Source organism: Chiloscyllium punctatum, chromosome 2, assembly GCF_047496795.1.
Source record: "Chiloscyllium punctatum isolate Juve2018m chromosome 2, sChiPun1.3, whole genome shotgun sequence".
Taxonomy (NCBI): Eukaryota; Metazoa; Chordata; class Chondrichthyes; order Orectolobiformes; family Hemiscylliidae; genus Chiloscyllium; species Chiloscyllium punctatum.
The window spans coordinates 143,974,676-143,992,181 of NC_092740.1; the positions used below are offsets into that span (position 1 = coordinate 143,974,676).

General features: G+C 41.2%; 1 protein-coding gene across 5 annotated transcripts in view; it reads left to right on the top strand.

Moving 5' to 3' along the window:
• slc20a2 (solute carrier family 20 member 2) overlaps nt 1-17,506 on the top strand; it is a 156,004-nt gene that overhangs the window by 46,674 nt on the left and 91,824 nt on the right. For 2 of the 5 annotated variants that reach the window (XM_072589311.1, XM_072589322.1), the window contains exon 1: nt 16,098-16,306. The exons of 1 other annotated variant lie outside the window; for it this stretch is intronic. The gene's annotated coding sequence lies outside the window, so the exon portion shown is untranslated. Of the gene's footprint in view, nt 1-6,290; nt 6,460-16,097; nt 16,307-17,506 lie in introns of those variants that run through there. 2 more of the 5 variants (XM_072589281.1, XM_072589262.1) reach the window with 2 other exon arrangements.

Sequence of the window (17,506 nt, forward strand, 5' to 3'; positions counted from 1 at the left end):
ATTTACAAGTGAATGGGCAGTTAAACATTCAGGAACTAGAATGTTTCAGGTGGGAACTGAGCACTGATATTCACTACAAGGTAAACCTCAGATTAATATTCAGTGATCCATGCAAAGTAGTTAGGAGGGTTAGTAAAGTCATGTATCAATAAATACTCTTGATTGGAAGAAAACTTAGTTATGTAAGATGTTGGCAAGTTATCATCGTAGGGAAGAGCAGGAGGAACAAGTGTGTCGGGTGTAAGAGAAGTCGTAGATGATAGAGACAGTTCTTAAAGGATCTCCTACAAGTTGACTACGTAACATGGAAATACTGGAACAGGTAGGCACTATGTAGTCATAATTAGAGAAAGGACAATTGGAGAATCTTCTAAGAACACTGAAGGAGTACAAAGTATCTGTAGAGACATACTTGGGTATAATGCGTAAACTAGATATGATGTGTGTGTGTGTGAGAGAGAGAGACAGACAGAGAGAGTCAAGACCAATAAAACAACATCTTTATGATTTGACATCAGAAAACAAGCTCCAATGGAGACAGAGATTCATCACATACTGGAAAACTACTTGGTTGAGCTGAGACCAAGCAGCTGGAGTTCATTAACAGCACTGGTTCCTAAAGTAGATGGATCAATTAGACTCTCTATAGTTTTATAGACTTTTTCTAACAACTCTGTGATTGATTTCCAGTATATTACCTCAATGAGGCATAACAATACTGAAAACTTCATAATCCCTTCTTGCTGTTTGTATTTGCTTTCTCACTTCTGAGCTTTCTGTATTAATTTTGGTTTTCAACTATATTTACTACCTAACATCTGTCATAAACATAATTTTTCTTCTTGAACTTAATTTCTATCTCCTTTGTTATCCAGGGATCTCTGGATTTAATTACCTTTCCCATTTGTGATAATATACCTTGACTGTACGCAAACCATCTCCTCCATTTTTCCCTTGAATGTTTGGCTCCAGACTATCAGCTCAGTTCTGTTCTTTCTACATTAAAGTCCACACTCCACTAGTTGATTATTCATACCCTGGATTGCCCAATGTCGTGGGCTGCCGTTGTTGTAAACCTTATGATACAATGAACACTGTCCCCTAAATGGTCTGGCATTATCAGATGATTTATTTGGCATACCTCATTTCTAAGAATCAGGTCTAGCAGTGTTCCCTTTCACTCTGAGCTGGACACATACTGCTGCAGAAACTTCTCCTGACCACAGTCTAGGAAGGCTTGTTCCTCACTGTCCTTGACACTCCCACTGTTTCAATCGATATGTGGGCATTTAAAATCCCCCATTATAATTACTCTCTAATGTTTACATCTCCCTGTAATTTCCTTATAGATTTGTTCCTCTATATGCTTCCCTATTGTTGCGGGTCTTGAAATGACAACAAGCAATGTAATTGCACACTTCTTCCTTAGCTCTAGCTAAATCAATTTCATCTATGAACCCTCTGAAATGTTCCCTTTCTCCAGTTATTAGAAAACTCCTTAAACAAAAGCTCCACCCTTACAACTTTTTTTCACTCCCTTTCCTATCTTTTCTGAACACCTTTCTTACAGGAAGCCAGTTCTGCCCTTCCTTAAGCCATAAGTTTGTTATCCAGAACATCATAATTTGACATGGCACTGCCTGTAACTTCCCAATCTTGACTATATTCTGCACATTCACATATGTACAATGTAATCCTGATTTAGACTTCATTACATTCTCCCTTACTGTACTCCACCTATTAACTTGCTCTTCTCTATTGTACTATCTATCTCTCCCAGCATTTCATGCACCCTGGTATTATTTTCTAACTTTTTTCATGATTCCCAAACTCCTGCTGAGTTATTTTAAACTCTCCCCAACAGCAGTTGCAAATGCCCTGCACAGAATTCCAATTCTAGCTCCATTTGGCTGCAACAGATGGTATCTCTCCAGCAACAATGCCAGTGTCCCAGGAATTTAAGACTCTCGTTCCTGCACCCTGTATACTCTTCTGAACAAATACTTTTATGTGCACATGCACACACATAATTCCAAGTGCATTGTACTCTCGGAAAAAAAACCCCTCCTAATCAATGAATAGTGATCAGGACCATTGGCGATATCACTATTTTCATTTTGCCCATTTGAGACCATTTGTATTGCCCCTGCTACTTTTATAGTCTACTTAAGTTGACCATCTTTTCACACAGGAGGATCAAGCATGAACCTTTCATGGTCTTTACGACTCAGACAAACATCAAATAGTATGTTTAATTATATAGATCAACACAGCACTCTCATTATTCTGTTCCTTCACAGATGCCTTATTTAGCATTTTTAGAACAATCATCATAAATTGCTTTCTGGAATGTTTTTTAAAAATATTAATTTTATTTGATACAGCAAGTTAACATTCATGATAAAGATATGATTTGCTGTGTAATACAAAACTATATGATGCTTACAGTCAAATGCAGGAATGGGTTATACTTCTGTGTATCAGAAAGAGTGTACTGTGTGATGCTGCCAGGACCTTCCTTTGGTCAGGAGCGCTGGGATAGTTGGATGCAATTGACACATCCAAAGCCAGTGCAGTGCTAGCTCACAGTTATAGCTCAAGGACCAATGAAATCATTGAGCTTCCACAGCAATTTTAAGTTTAGCCCAAGATGGGAAACCAGTTTGATGGATCAGAGCTAAAAAGGCCTCCAGGTAAGTTTATCACTTCTCCTTAGGCTCCACATGAAAGTCTGGCCTTTTCTGCCCTCTACTCTTGCCCTCTCTTTCTCACTTCCCGCCATATGATCACCAATGCCACCAAATAGTCAATCTTTCCAAAACTAGCAGCCACTTCCCACTTGCTAGCAGGGAGCGAGGCCATTTAAGGCAAGTTAAATCTTCTTATCTTCATGAGAATGAGGCTACTTTAACCACACGTAGAATACTGGATGCTCTTGCCCTCGAGGAATTAGAGTGACGGGTTACCAGGCTGAGTCCAGGGATGGCGGGACTGACATTACAAGAGAGATTAACTAGGTTAGGATTGTTTTCACTGAACCTCAGACGAATGAGGAGAGACCTCATCGGGACTTATAAGGTTCTAACAGGACTAGACGGGGTCCAGGCAGGGAAGATGTTCCCAATGTGGGTGTGTCCAGAACTAGGGGTTACAATCTGAGGATTCAGGGAAGACCATTTAAGACAGAGATGAGGAGACATTTCTTCACTGAATGAGTGGTGAGCCTGTGGAATCCATTACTATAGGAAGTGGTTGATGCCAAAACGTTGAATGTGTTCAAAAAGGAAGCTAGATATACAGCACTTGGGGTGAATGGGATCAAAAGGTATGGGGAGAAATCAGGACTAGGCTATTGAATTAGACGATCAGCCATGATTGTAATGAATAGCAGAGCAGGCTGCAAGAGCTGAACGGCCTCATCCTGCCACTATCTGCTGTATTTTTATGCATTCAGGACATTTTCTGGTGTAACTAGTTCAGTGTCAAATGCTATACTTTCTTAGTAAGTTAGACAGGGCATCAAATTTGTTACGTAGCTATTGTTTTTACAAAATCTAAAGGAAAAAATTATCTTGCTTGAAGATTAATTTGTTAGAATGGGAGGGGAATAGACGACATTGAATGAGGGTTGAGTATGAGAACAAAATCCAATTGAAAGAATGGCAAGAGATATCCTACTTGGAGGCGTATGTTGAGGCTGGCTGGAATGGTGTAACCATCAAATGAAAAAGTTCCTCAGCAGTTAGAAGATGTCACAGGAAATTCACCACTTCAATGATGTCTGAGAAGTTTCCCTAGAAAATTTATTGAGAAATGTTATGTAAAATCCAGACCCAGGCAGAGGAGGAACTGTAGAAAAGGTAATGAGAAACATCATCAACACTGAAGTAAGTTATTAACACAGTACTGCCCTCCTTACTTATTTACACAAGGGCCAAGCATGACTCAGTCAATGAATAAACACCTCTGGAAGTCAGATTGCCCAGTAAAACCACAGGAAGTGAGATAGTTGAAGTCACAAGAATTAAAACAAAAATAGAAAAATGTCTCAATGACATTGTTGCCCCACCACCAAAATAAACGTTCTGCCTTGGGCCAAAACAATAGGTTATTAGAAACAGTGATGCACAGTTTATTTCATTTAATTCTGAAGTACTACTTGAAATAGCACTGTAAAAACATGATAATTCCACTGGATTACCAAACTGTTGTTGTGGAACACTAATGTATTTGGACTTGTTGTCAGCCTTATGGGGTTGATACAAGATACCATCATATTTGGACCCTCATTATGTTAGTCATGTCCACAAAGTTGACTGACAGTCCAAGGTGAAACAAATAAAAACATAAGTTCTCCATGATTCTAGCTTACTAATTAAATGCAATTAGAAGCTCATTATTTTACATTTTGTGTTATTTTAGAAAGAACTGCAGAATTAAATAAAGATAGCTGTGGGATTTTGCAACATCTCATTTTAAACTCAAATCAGATGATAGGCAAAGCACCCAAAAGAAGAAAATAATTGACAGACAGCAGCATCAAACATCAGGTAGTGAAGAAGTCATCACAAATGTATTTTAGAGCAGTAATCTGTCTCTGGAAATTTGGTATGCAGAAGTAGAATTAAGATTAATCCTTTTGCCAACCCATTCTCTGTTACCTTCAAGTAACAAAATGTATCAGGGACCATAAACTACATGGGTGATAACACTATATTTCAAAAACAGTGGGGTAAATGCTCATCTTTACTGTTCCCAGCTAAATGGTCTCAAATTTTAGAAACCCACACTGCAAAAATGGGCTTGTACTGAATAGTGATATTGAAATGAAAAGTACGAAGGATAAACATTGACTTGATATTGGGCGTGTACCTCAACAATGTTGGACAATTAATAAGAATTCTTGGGGCTAGTTATTCTCTACTTCATACCTAGATTGCACACATCCTTGCATCCTGTGTGCTGGAAATTTGCTAGCCAATACCTGTACTTCCGAAATGTAATCAATGTTGTAATGCAGGCAAACTTGGCAGCTGATCTGCATGAAAAATCCTACACAAATAACAATGAAATTAAAACTAGTAATCATGCTTGATAAATTTTTGTAGCATTCTTTTGAAGAGATAACAAGCAAGTTAAATTAAAGAGAATCCACCAGATTTAATATATTTGAATTCCAGAAGGCATTCGATCATGTATAACTCATTTAGGCTACTTCATAACGTAAGAACCTATGCTGTTGGAAGGTGGTCAGCAAACAGTGGTGCACTCAGATATTAGAAGGAGATATTGCAATTAGCACAAGAAATTCCTATAATAGGACTTCTATGAAATGGAAAATGCAAGGCACTGATGAACAGATATTTCACATGACTAAAACTTCATAAAGTTGTAGTGCAGTTTTGTAAAACATATTGTAATACATGTTTGTAGGAACACCTCAACATGTAATCAAACCACCACCCTTGACACCCACACTAATTTTTGAAGAACCGTTTAGTCAAATGTTAGAAGATTGTGTAGGACCATTACAGAAAATGAAAGCAGGACAATGGTAAATAGACTACTAGATCCTCCCATTGTCCTTCCTCTGAATATGGTAACACAGTTTAGAATTGGTCCCAATGATGTTAGCTAACCAAATTGTAGGAAATGGGCTTGAAGAACTGTCTACCTCTTCTTCCACCTCACTGTTCATGTCTCTTTAATCTGACCACTTGACACACTTGCTTCTCCTTAATCTCTTCTATGTCGTGATACCTTTCCAACACAAATATGTAGCATAACTGATTATTTTTCCTACAAGCAGGAGCATTTATATATTATTTCACTAACCTTTTATACGGACTACTGAATTTTGCTTTTACATATTCACTTTGCAAAGACAATAATACTAATACTTCATCTCTGGCTGAATACATTATAGTTGCTGAATATTTACCTGATCTAACATTAAGGATTCTTCTTTTTAATTGAGAACATTTCCTCAATTAATTTTAATGAATTTCTGATTCTCATTACCACAAATCAATTCAAGTGGACTAAACAAATTTAGTATCAGATGGTAACAGAAACAAAAAGAGAAATTTTTGTAGAAAAGGAGATTTTGGGATTATTGGCTCTTCAACAATTTGATGTCTGACAAGGTAACAAATATTAATCTACACTGACAATGATCCACTGACATTTGCTGAAAAGTTTAAAGTTCAGAGGATGAGACTATTCAGATGGAGTATTTTATTTTAACCATACAATGGATATTTAGGCTGGATGCCTGGTTTGTGTTGCAGAGTGAAGCCAACTGAAGGGTTCAGTTCCTGCACTGGCTGAGGTTACCATGAAGGATGATTCTTCTCAACCTCTACCCTCACCTGAGGCTTTGTGACCCTCCTGTTAAACCACCACCACCGATCATCAGTCTGTAATGAGACAGCAACACCGTGGTCCTCTGGAACTATGGTGACCTTATTTTTACAATTGTATAATATTTTGCAGCATTCTCACACATGTAAAATGATGAAATAAGTTCAAGGTTTAATAAGTGTTGAGATTATATAATGATGAATGGATATAATCTCATGTTTTGTTGTTTGTGATGCAACATGTTTTTGAAATATCATATGAAAACTGCATTTTTTAAAAACTTTATTTTAATTGTGGACTGAATCGAAAAAAAGTGCTGTTTTACTAAGGAATGAGGAAGGAATTGCTGTACTTTTAAAAAGCAAGTTATTGAAACTCATTGTAAGTCATGTTTATACTGTTGCTCAGCAAGAAGAGGAGAAAGTGCACACTGATGGCATGATACTGGAGCATATTTACAAAGTGAGATTCAGCCAGCAATACTAGCTGATTAATTTGTGCAATTGTGACCAGCTATGGATTCAAATGTCATCTACCTGGTTCCTGGGTAGCTTGCGGGTGCAAATTATACAGGGAGAAGCCCTTGGAGGGGTGGTCTGTCTCTTTTTCTTTCCCCCTCTCTCCAGAAAAATACCTGAAGTTAAGCAAAGCAAGTTGTTTTCTTCCAATAGTTACTATAAGCTGTGGCTTTCAAACAATAATTTGTGAACCAGTAACTCTGTTTCCTGTGAAGAAGTGAAGTTCACTGAACTAAAGCATTTGACAAACAAAAGGAACCCTCCATTGAATCCTAAGGACTGGTGCCATTGAACTTTTTTGCCAGAATTTTCTTCCAATCCATCCAAAAGCATAATTGTTTTGTCTGTGTAGCTGCAGAGGGCTTTAGAGAGTTGGAGCTTTATGTCAACAGTTCATAGTTTCCTTGTGGTTAAAATCTGTTTAGTTATAATGAATCTGTTTAATCTGGTTGATGGACAAATGTCGATAAGGACACTGGAGAATTCTTTGAGTAGTGCCATGGGATTGGTTTTGCATTCAAATTACAGGAGACCTCAAATTAACATCTTGAACTATATTACAAGATCAATACACAATACATCTTACTCAAGCATGACACCTCTAACATTGCCTAAATATTATGTTCTGCAAGGTTCTGAAGGAGTTAATGTTGAAGTTACACTGGCTCCTCCCAACTTGATGATAATGTCAGACATGGAAAGAGATGGATAGTGATAAATATAGAAGTGATTACATACATGAATGTATAAATATTTACTGTAGAGAATAAGGCTTAAGGAAGATCTTGTATAATGCACGGTTTCTGAAATTGTTAATATTGAAGTTGCATTCGCTTCATTCAACCTGATGATATTTCAGTCTTTGTGGGGAAGAAACAATGGAGGGGAAGCAATGGGGTAGTGGTATTATCACTGGGCTGTTAATCCAGAGACCCAGGTAATATTCTAGGGACCTGGGTTTGAACATTGCCACAGTAGGTAGTGGAATTTAAATTCAGTAGAAATCTGGAATTAAGCAACTAATGATGACCATAAATACATTGCCACTGGTCAGAAAAACCCATCTGGTTCACTACTGCCCTATACGGAAGGACATTGCCATATTTATCTGGTCTGGCCTTCGTGATTCCAGATCCACAGCAATTTGGTTGACTCTGAGATACCTTCGGGGCAATTAGAAAAGGTCAATAAATGCTGGCCTCGGCTGCAATGCCCTCATCTTGTGAATGAATATAAAAAGAAAATTAGTCTTACACTAGGCCCCACCAGAGACATTCATGATATACCTGGCTCTTGCTGGTTGTGAGTATGCCCATCTACTTAATGCTAATTATACCTATCATGCAATAAAAACTAAAACTTGTTATGTAAAGTAAGTGCCTCTTCTTGTTAGGACTCTGTAGTAGTCTATCCTGTACCATTGATAATTAAGCTCTTTGGATTTAGCATCGAAAGGTGGATTGGTGGCAGAGAAGTATCCCAATTATCAGTTGCAAGTGGTTAGTACTCAGACCCATACTTTACTGATGTGACAAACTACAGTACCTCTGCAAGTGTCTGCAGTGGGGCTTGAACCTATAACTTACTAACTCAGAGTTCTAGCCACAGGTGACACTAGACTTGAGACAGTAATGTGGTATGAGTGATGCATCATACTTGCAGCTTAATTTTTCTAGCTCTGACAAGAGCTTCCACCTCCTCAATGTGTAGTTGTGTGACCATAGTTGAGGCATTATGCAGGTGAATGTCCAATATACTGAAAGCAGACACTATGCATTCCTCTGTTACACTATGACAGCTGCAATTCAACCTCCAGAGACAAGTTGCCAACTATCCTGAACTCTGTGACCATCACATATTTTGGCCATTTGCCCCAGATTTTCAATGTCTCTTCAAGTCTTTTTTGCACATGCATTTTTATGTGGCAGGCATGTGGCTTTTGTTTGGGGCTGTTGTCTGGGTGTACCGGGTGGGCAGAGGGTGGAACGGGTAGATGGCAATATCAGAATTGGCTGTGGCTTCTGTGAAGAGAAGGGAGAAAAGAACTTTTAAGCTTTGCCAGCAAAACCCACACAGTTTGCATCTTCCTTCACACAGCTGCAAACTGAAATTTGTCTTCAGTTATTACAGAGAGCTAGTGTGGGATGGTCAGTGACACCCTCTCTCTGCTCTCTGTTTTTCTGGCACCCCCAATCCTCCCCAGCTCTGTCAGGTTTGTCTGCAACTTACCAATCTCAGTTCACCAATACTTTGCCCCTCCCAACTTTCATGAAAACTTGATGATAATGTCAGACATGGAAAGAGATGGATAGTGATAAATATAGAAGTGATTACATACATGAATGTATAAATATTTACTGTAGAGAATAAGGCTGAAGGAAGATCTTGTATAATGCACGGTTTCTGAAATTGTTAATATTGAAGTTGCATTCGCTTCATTCAACCTGATGATATTTCAGTCTTTGTGGGGAAGAAACAATGGAGGGGAAGCAATGGGGTAGTGGTATTATCACTGGGCTGTTAGACTTACCAAGTTCAACCCAGCCCAATCTGAAAAGTCCAGGTTCCTGGCATCACCTGAGCCTAAGGAAGCCATATGTGTGATAATGTTCTTGTGTTTATTTTATGTATTATTATTTTTATCCAAGAGCCTTATCGTCCTCCGGTCGATAGAAAACTTTATCTGAGTAGTTCTGGAGAAAACTTTGACATTGCACTCCTACCTAGCTCACACCTATACTCTCCTGGTTTCATAATCTTGCTGTGGTGCACTCATCTGCAACTTGACAGTCATGAAGTCTTACAGCATGGAAACAGGTCCTTTGGTCTAATTCATCCACATGGTCCAGACATTCCAGTCTGATCCAGTCCCACTTGCCAGCATTTGACCCATAATTGCTCTAAACCCTTCTTGTTCAGTTACCCATGCAGATGTCTTTTAAATGTTGCAATTGTACCCGCCTCCACCACTTCATCTGGCAGCTCATTCCATACATGCACCACTCTCTGCCCCTTAGATCCCCTTTAAATCTTTCCCCTCTCACCTTGAACCTATTCCCTCTAGTTCTGGAGCCCCTCAGCCTAGGAAAAAGACCTTGGCTATTCATGCTATCTATGCCCCTCTTGATTTAAAGTCACTCCTCAGTCTCTGACACTCCAGGAGGAAAAAAGCCCAGCTTATTTTGCCTCTCCCTATAACTCAAACCTCAAGTCCCAGCAACATCCTTGTAAATCTTTTCTGCGTGGTCTCAAGTTTAACAACATCCTTTCTATAGAAGGGCAACCAGAATTGTATGCATTGTTATAAAAGTGGCCACCAATGCCCTGCACAGCTGCAACATGGTATCCCAACTCCTACACTCAATGTTCTGACCAAGACAGACAAGCGTGCCACAGTTTGTCAAACATCTCCATCACCCTGTCTAGACCTCCTTGTTTGGCAACACTCCCTAAGGTACTACCATTAAGTGTATAAGTCCTACCCGAGTTTACCTTACCAAAATGCAAAACCTCACATTTAATTAAATTAAACACCATCTGCCACTTCTCAGCCCATGAAGATCCTGCCTTTACACTGGCCTCTATGATAACCACAGGATTTCAAGTATGTGAGGATCTGAACTGGTTGCTACAAATGTGAAATTGAGTGACAGTGTATTTGTTATTAGTATCTTAATGCTGTTCCTCCCCTGTCTAGGCAGGTTGAAACTTAAGTATTTGGAATCAAAACGTACAGGTTGCGATGCAAAGGGAAAGTAGAAATTGTGTGTTTACACCAGTTGTAGCCAATATATCAGAAGTAAATTGGGAATGAAGTTGGTTAAGTGGGGTCAGAAATAAAGGTACTGTCATCTTCAGCCCAGTCAGTGTCTACAACCTCGGCAAGATCCTTCCCATAATGGTTGGTGCCCTCTCCTCCTCCAACAGGCAAGAATGCTCTGGTTTGCCCTTTTCTCTCCAGTTTATTGCTAGTGCCAGCTTCTCCTGCATGACAGTGATATGTCTTGGCGAGTGTTGTAGAATGTATTTGGCAATATCTATCATAAACAGCTGGTAGTCTGTGGATGAGAGGCTTAGACAAAAAGGTTGAAGGTTAAGTATGTGAACGTTACTCCAATTTTGCTTCTGGTTGTAAGCTTCTGGCAATATAAGTAACCTAAACCTGAACAAAAAGTGTATATTGACTGAGATTGCATTAGGGTGGCAGGGCAAGGGCACTTTTTAGTTACCTGCAGGGTCAAGCAAGAGATGAGACAGAAAATTGAGCCCACAATTTTTTAAATATAAGCTTTTAGGTTAAAAATGTCTGGTGGGGTCCTCTATTGTTTCCATCATCAGAATTGTTGCTGTGTAGTTAGAGAAGATTATTGTTGGCTTGTGCAAGTTTGAATTTTTGTATTAATTGCACTGTAAAGGAAAAAGTTGGGAATCTTAAATTCAATGTTGACTGGCATTAGGAAATAAACACAGACAAGAGAAGTCTTACAGTATATGTACTTTCAAGGCAAGGATAGTTGTGAAGGGATTCTATAATTTAGGATGAATCCACATCCTTTTAACGATGGGGATTAGCTACTCTTTTCATGTCACAATCCATGATACTAAGGTGACTTAAAAATACATTTAAACGTAAAGATTATGGTGAGACTCTCTTTAGAAGATTATAAATTGAAGTAGACATAGATGGCCGAATATTCAATACAGCATGATAGTTCCTGTGCTGTTAGGACCACAGGAATGCCATCTGTGAATGCAAATAGTTGAATAATGAAGATTGCATGCTTTGAATGACATGAAACATTTTCCTGTTTTTATTTGCAAAGAGGAAATAGAGTTTAGAAAATCATGTTTGAAATTATGAAAATAGGGGACAGAGTGAATGGAGACAGACTATTTCCAGTTAACAAGGACTTGAAACAACGGGGCATAGAGTTAAAATTACTAGACTTAGGACAGAGTTGGAGCAACTTTAACAGAAGATTGCAAGGTTTTTAATTCCATACCACGGTTAGTAATTGAAGAAAGGATAGGGTTATAGAGAAATTTTATGGAGATTGCAAGAGCAGGAAACTTAACTGGGATGCCTAACTTGGGTGCAGCTAAAATTTCAATGTCCGGGTGGTGAGTTCAAATTTAGACATTAGTGGTGGGTTTCTCATATGTCAGGCCTCTCATTGTCTGAGGTGACTTCCCATGTGCAATAAGTTTTCGTGCCACGAATACTCATTATATTAAAACCTTTGTAACTATGTCGTACTTTCAAGGTTATCAGTGTCAGTTTGAACTAGTTGAATTTGTGCAGTTGTTTCTGAGGACAGTGGTTATCTTTGTTGATCTCTGCCACAGAAGGGTGGACAGTAAGATAATGATGGCTTGCATGGAGGTTCGGAACTGGCTAGGATGAGTCAGGGATGAGGTGATGTGATATGGAAGTGGCTGGGACATTGGAGGAGTAAAGAGGGATCTGAGAGAAGGCAGAAGGTGTGGTCAGCGCATCACTTGTTTATCTAGAATGCAAAGAGTAATCTGCTGCAGTCATGTGACTAACAAAACTCCCTAGGACCAGGAAAGGCTATCATTCTTTGTGCAACCAGCCTGTGACTACAGGTGAAGAGTCATGCTGATTTCCCAAGGAACTGTCACAGTGAGAAAGCTTGTAGCCTTACACATATGCTACAGGATATGCAGGAAAGTGCTTGACCATTGCTGGCGGCCAGGGGGAGGAGCGGTGGGGGGGGGTGTGCCTTTGTTCAAAAGAATTAAGGACATCTGCTCTTATTGTCAATAAGGTGATAACATTTGTTCACTTGTGGAATGGGTGGCAGTATTTCCTTTTGACCCCAAGGGCTGGAAGCTGCGCATATTTTACTGTTGGATAACTGAATTTCTGGTTTATATTGATGACTCTTAAACTCCTACTCAACGGGAAAGTAACTTGTAATTTAATAAGCTGAGTGGAATATGCACATAATAGAACAATCCTGATACATTTTCACATATACCATACTGAGCAGATTTGAATTTATGAAGTTCAGCTCCCTAATCTTGACTGTTCTGGAATGTCAATGTCTCAATACCTTTACAAGCTAGGAAAACATAAAGGCCGAAACTGAGATAGTAAGTTGGAAAGAGCGCGTGAGAGGGGGAGAGAGAGCGAGAGGGAAAACATTGTGTAAATTACATTTACTGACCTAAGGGATCAAGGGACAGAGAGGGAGGGAGAGACAGGACGGACGCTGGGGGAAAGATTAACTCTGTGGTCTGAGTTTGAGTGTACACTTACTGTCATGGATAGAATGTTTGCGTGTTGTTCCCTGGAGGTAGAGATCTGGGAATGTTATGAATTTAGTTTGCATTTTGGGAATCTAAGATGATTTTAAAAAAGCCATTTTGTAGGGCAATGATACTGGCTATGTTAGCAGAGTGAAGTTACCTCATGAACTTTTCCACATAGTTTAGACTAGTCTCTCATTATGATGTACTATTAAAATAGAACTTATCTAACAAAGGCATTTGGCCATTTGGCCAGGCTTGATCAGGGTTTCCCACTTTGATGTGCATGTAGCTTAATTAGTCAAGCATACGCAGACCTGTCACTTAGTTTTTCTTCCTCTACAAACTTTTGCAATTTTATTGCTGCTTATCTGATTAAGGACATGTGTTTTTTAATTTTAGCACCAATTTCTGTGTAAAGGCAGTTTATTTGCAGCAATAAGGGGAGTAGCCTTAGGGGTTAGAGCAAGCACCGCTACTCTGCTAATGGTTTTAAAACCTTAGCAAAAATCTGGCTTGTAGGTATTTATATTATAGTGTGACATTGATGTCATTGGTAAGTAAAGGTAATAATTTAAACTAAACTGTTTGTAAGAGTTTTACATTCCAGACTGCCACAGAATATGATCTCCAGGACACACCAAGAGAGGCTTATAAGTAGAGTCCACTAGGGATTCCCTGAGCCGTCTCGAAGAGGTGTTTATCTTGTTCAAATAACTGCTTGCATAGATTTGGGAATCCAGACCAAATTGACTGTTGGATCCTGGGTAAGAGGGCTATTCCCTGCAGACATTGATGATAACTCCAGAGTTTAGAAGAATAGTAGTACAAACAAACTCATACCTTCACTACAGCCAGCCCCAAACACTTTAGGCTTGCTCAATATACTTTCAGAGTTACTGGATTAACTGGGAACTCCCTCCCTAACAGCATTGTGGATCTATCTACAGCACATGAACAACAATGATTCAAGAAGGCAGCTGACCACTACCTTCCCAAGGGCAATTAGGACATGGTACAACCTGATCATGCAACATTATATAACAGGACAATGGGGGATTGCAACACTCCACCTCAAATGAGGAGGGCCCACAGATATGAATGAACCTTTACTGGATGCCATGGCCATGGAGATATGTGCATGGGATACAAGAGACAACTTTATCTACACAAGGTTCAAAGAATGAGGCACCTACATGACCATTGTCTCCTCAGAATTCCAATGCCTTCCTGAGGGGTAGATCTACCCCTCCCATCCTCCTTTGTGAAGGCACCTATAAACCCTTGTCCTTTGCTCCATCCAAGTTACCTGATCAGGCAGCAGGTACTAGTGATGCCATCTGGAGGGAAGGGCATCTTCAACTTTGCCCTGATGACATTGAGGGGATTCTACAAGGCGACATAGCTGAACTGTGGGCTGCTCTGTCTAGTACAGACACTTCCCTTGTAGTTAAAGGAATTGAGATAGAGATAATAAGATGGGGTGGGGGTCCCAGGGAAAGTTGGTAGAGGGTGATGGGAGGTTTCAAAAAGTGAAGTACTGATAGAATGGTCATGATGCACAGCTTCCTTGATTATCCAGCATGCTCTTTTTAATAGTCCATCTGTACCAGCTGTATTGTTGACTGATGACCATTCTCAGCAACGTAAAACATCTCCTGCTGTGAAATCACCCATGTCTCCTGTGCACAGTAGAATTACATAATAAATGGCAATAAGCAATAGAAGAGAATAAATGGTGCACAGTTCCAGTTCTGCTGACAGGAAGTGTGCCTTGGTTAAAATTCTGGTCCAAGTAAAAAAAATTGTTGTCAGAGGAACATTGCGATTCTTTATCTTTCTAGAACTGTTTTAATAATTTGGTTTCTCTAATATCTAAATTGAGCAAAGTTGGGTAAGGGTAAAGTGCTAACCATGGTTGTGGATGGTTTATGGTAATCTTTTCTGGGCCTATAGATTCTGATTGACTATAGTTACACTTCAATACATCTGGGAAAACGGTAAATAAACGCAACACATCAGGGATATAGCACAGTGAAGCACTTGTGGGGTGGATAATGCTTCAAATGGCCACACGACTCTCGGGATCTAAACTAATGCAGGTTGTCTTGCCTCAACAGATTCCAACTGATTTGCTAAGTTTTTCTATTCTTTCAGAATTTATAATTTTTTTTTGGCCGTGGCTCTTTTTAAGCAGTGAAGTACCTTATGGCAGTGACATCAGGAGACATTCTGCACGGAAGAATCCCTTCAGAATAGCTTGTATTTTGTACCAGACCTGCATCCATCTGCTGGACTTCCAAAGCAAGCTTACCTCAGAATACATTGGTTTGCGAAATGATGGTTCTGGTATGGCTTAAGCCAAGTAGCACCATACGTTTGGAGCCGTTGTTAGTGATTACTTGTAGCATGATTATTTCTAGCAATTTTTTTAAAGCAAAAGAATGTGTGTAGATCCGATGCGACTGGAATGGCTGCTGGCGTTTGATATTTTTGATCCTGGCGTCAATGGAATGATTGGAGTTGATGTTTGTAAATAAGGTCGGGTTATGAGTCAGTGGCGATGATGCGGCAGCTGGCACAACAACTTGCAATATTTCTACAATACCTTCAACGGTGAAATGATGTTGGAGCTGGGGTATTCCCAATTGGTGCTGAATGTGGTGTGGTTACAGCAGGTGTGTGTGTGTGTGTTGTTCCAGCAGTGAGTTTATGCTTTAGCCGATATTCCTGACAAATACCGGTGTGATGGTTTGCACAAGTCAGAGTGCAGTGTGCGTTAGAGAAGGAAGAGGGGAAGGTTGCTTCTCCTTTCTCTGAGTAAGTGAGCACTTGTCTGTCTGTGAGAGGGAGACAGCTCTGTCGTTCCCACCCACAGGACACAGAGTGGCCGCTCCTCCTTCCCTCCCCCCACCCACCCACCCAGCTGCTATAAAGAGCCGCTCCCTCCTGCTCGCACTCGGGTTAACATGGCGGTGTAGACCATCCCGGAGGCCGGCATCGCACTCAGACCGAACCTGCCGTGAGCGGAGAAACAGCCCTTTTCCAACTCCCGACCCCCCCTTCCCCGGGAAGGCCGCCGGCTCACGGAGACAGGGCGAGTGAGGGACAAGACATCGCTTGTTGGGGAACGGTTCTGGCATTGGAGGGGGGTGAGTGACCGAGGCCCCAGGCGCCGCCAAGTTTGTTGAATGAAACTTATCTTGTTCTTGTTTTGTTTCGCTTCATTTCACCTCGTCGTAGAGGGGCGGGGGTCACCTCTTCACGGCCGCACGCCGGTGTCGGTGGGTGGAGATGATAAACCCCTCCGTACTCCGGCGAGTCCCTTTCCCTCCCCTCAGATTGTTGCTCCGTGTCTCAGTCCGTTGACGATCGGTTTTTTTTTGAGGGGACAAGCGCGAGATGACCCAGTGACCCCCCCCCAATGAGACACGGCTCCGTGTTTACACCGACCGCACACGGGAAGCGCGAGCTTCACCTGCCCCATGTGCGCCGGGCCCGCGCTCCACACCAAACGCGGAACTCCGCCGGCCCCCCCCATTGTACATATTGGGTGACGGGAGCGCGGCGCGCGGGAGCCCGCAACATTTGTCCTTTCAACCCCAAAGCCCCCAATCCCGTATCCGCGCGCGACGTTAACCAGCAACTACCCCCCCACACTTCCCCGTGCGGTTTTGACCAGAGTGTCCGCGCGTGGCGCTGGCCATTTTTCGCCTGTCCCGCGTGCGACTTTGACGTCGCCCCGGGCGCGTGTGTCGGCGTTGACAACCCACACAAACTGCGTGACCACGCGCGGTTCTGAATTCACCCCCACCCCATCGTGTCTGCGCGTGACCCCCCCACAACTGCCACTCGCGTGCTGCTTCTGGCAAGCCCTGCAGCCCTTACCCCCCCCCCCCCCCCATTTGGGGGCGGTGTGGAGGAGAGAGAAATGGTCAACTCCATGCCTTCCTGCTTCTGTTGGAATTTCCATTTTAAGGTTGACATCTCTCCTGCATCACTGGCAGTTAAGGGCCATTCTAAGACAACTTGTGGGTTGAGAGCAAATTCAGATGAGATCTTTAGGTGGTCAGGTACCAATGGCGGTGGTAAAGCTCCAGCTGAATGCAAACATCTTTAAGTCCTTTTTCACTCATTGTGCTTTATCCATTCATGCCTGATTGCTACAGTGCCTCCCACCCTGAGTTACACCCAGCTTTTAACCACCCTGCCCAGAGGGATTTAACCAGAAAGGACCAAACAGTGAGTACAGAGATGGAGCCCAGTCGGATCTCTACACTTCTCAACCCTTTGCCCCCAACCTGCAGTACTGCTGGCCATGTGTTTTATCATTAAGTTTAACATCTGCAAGC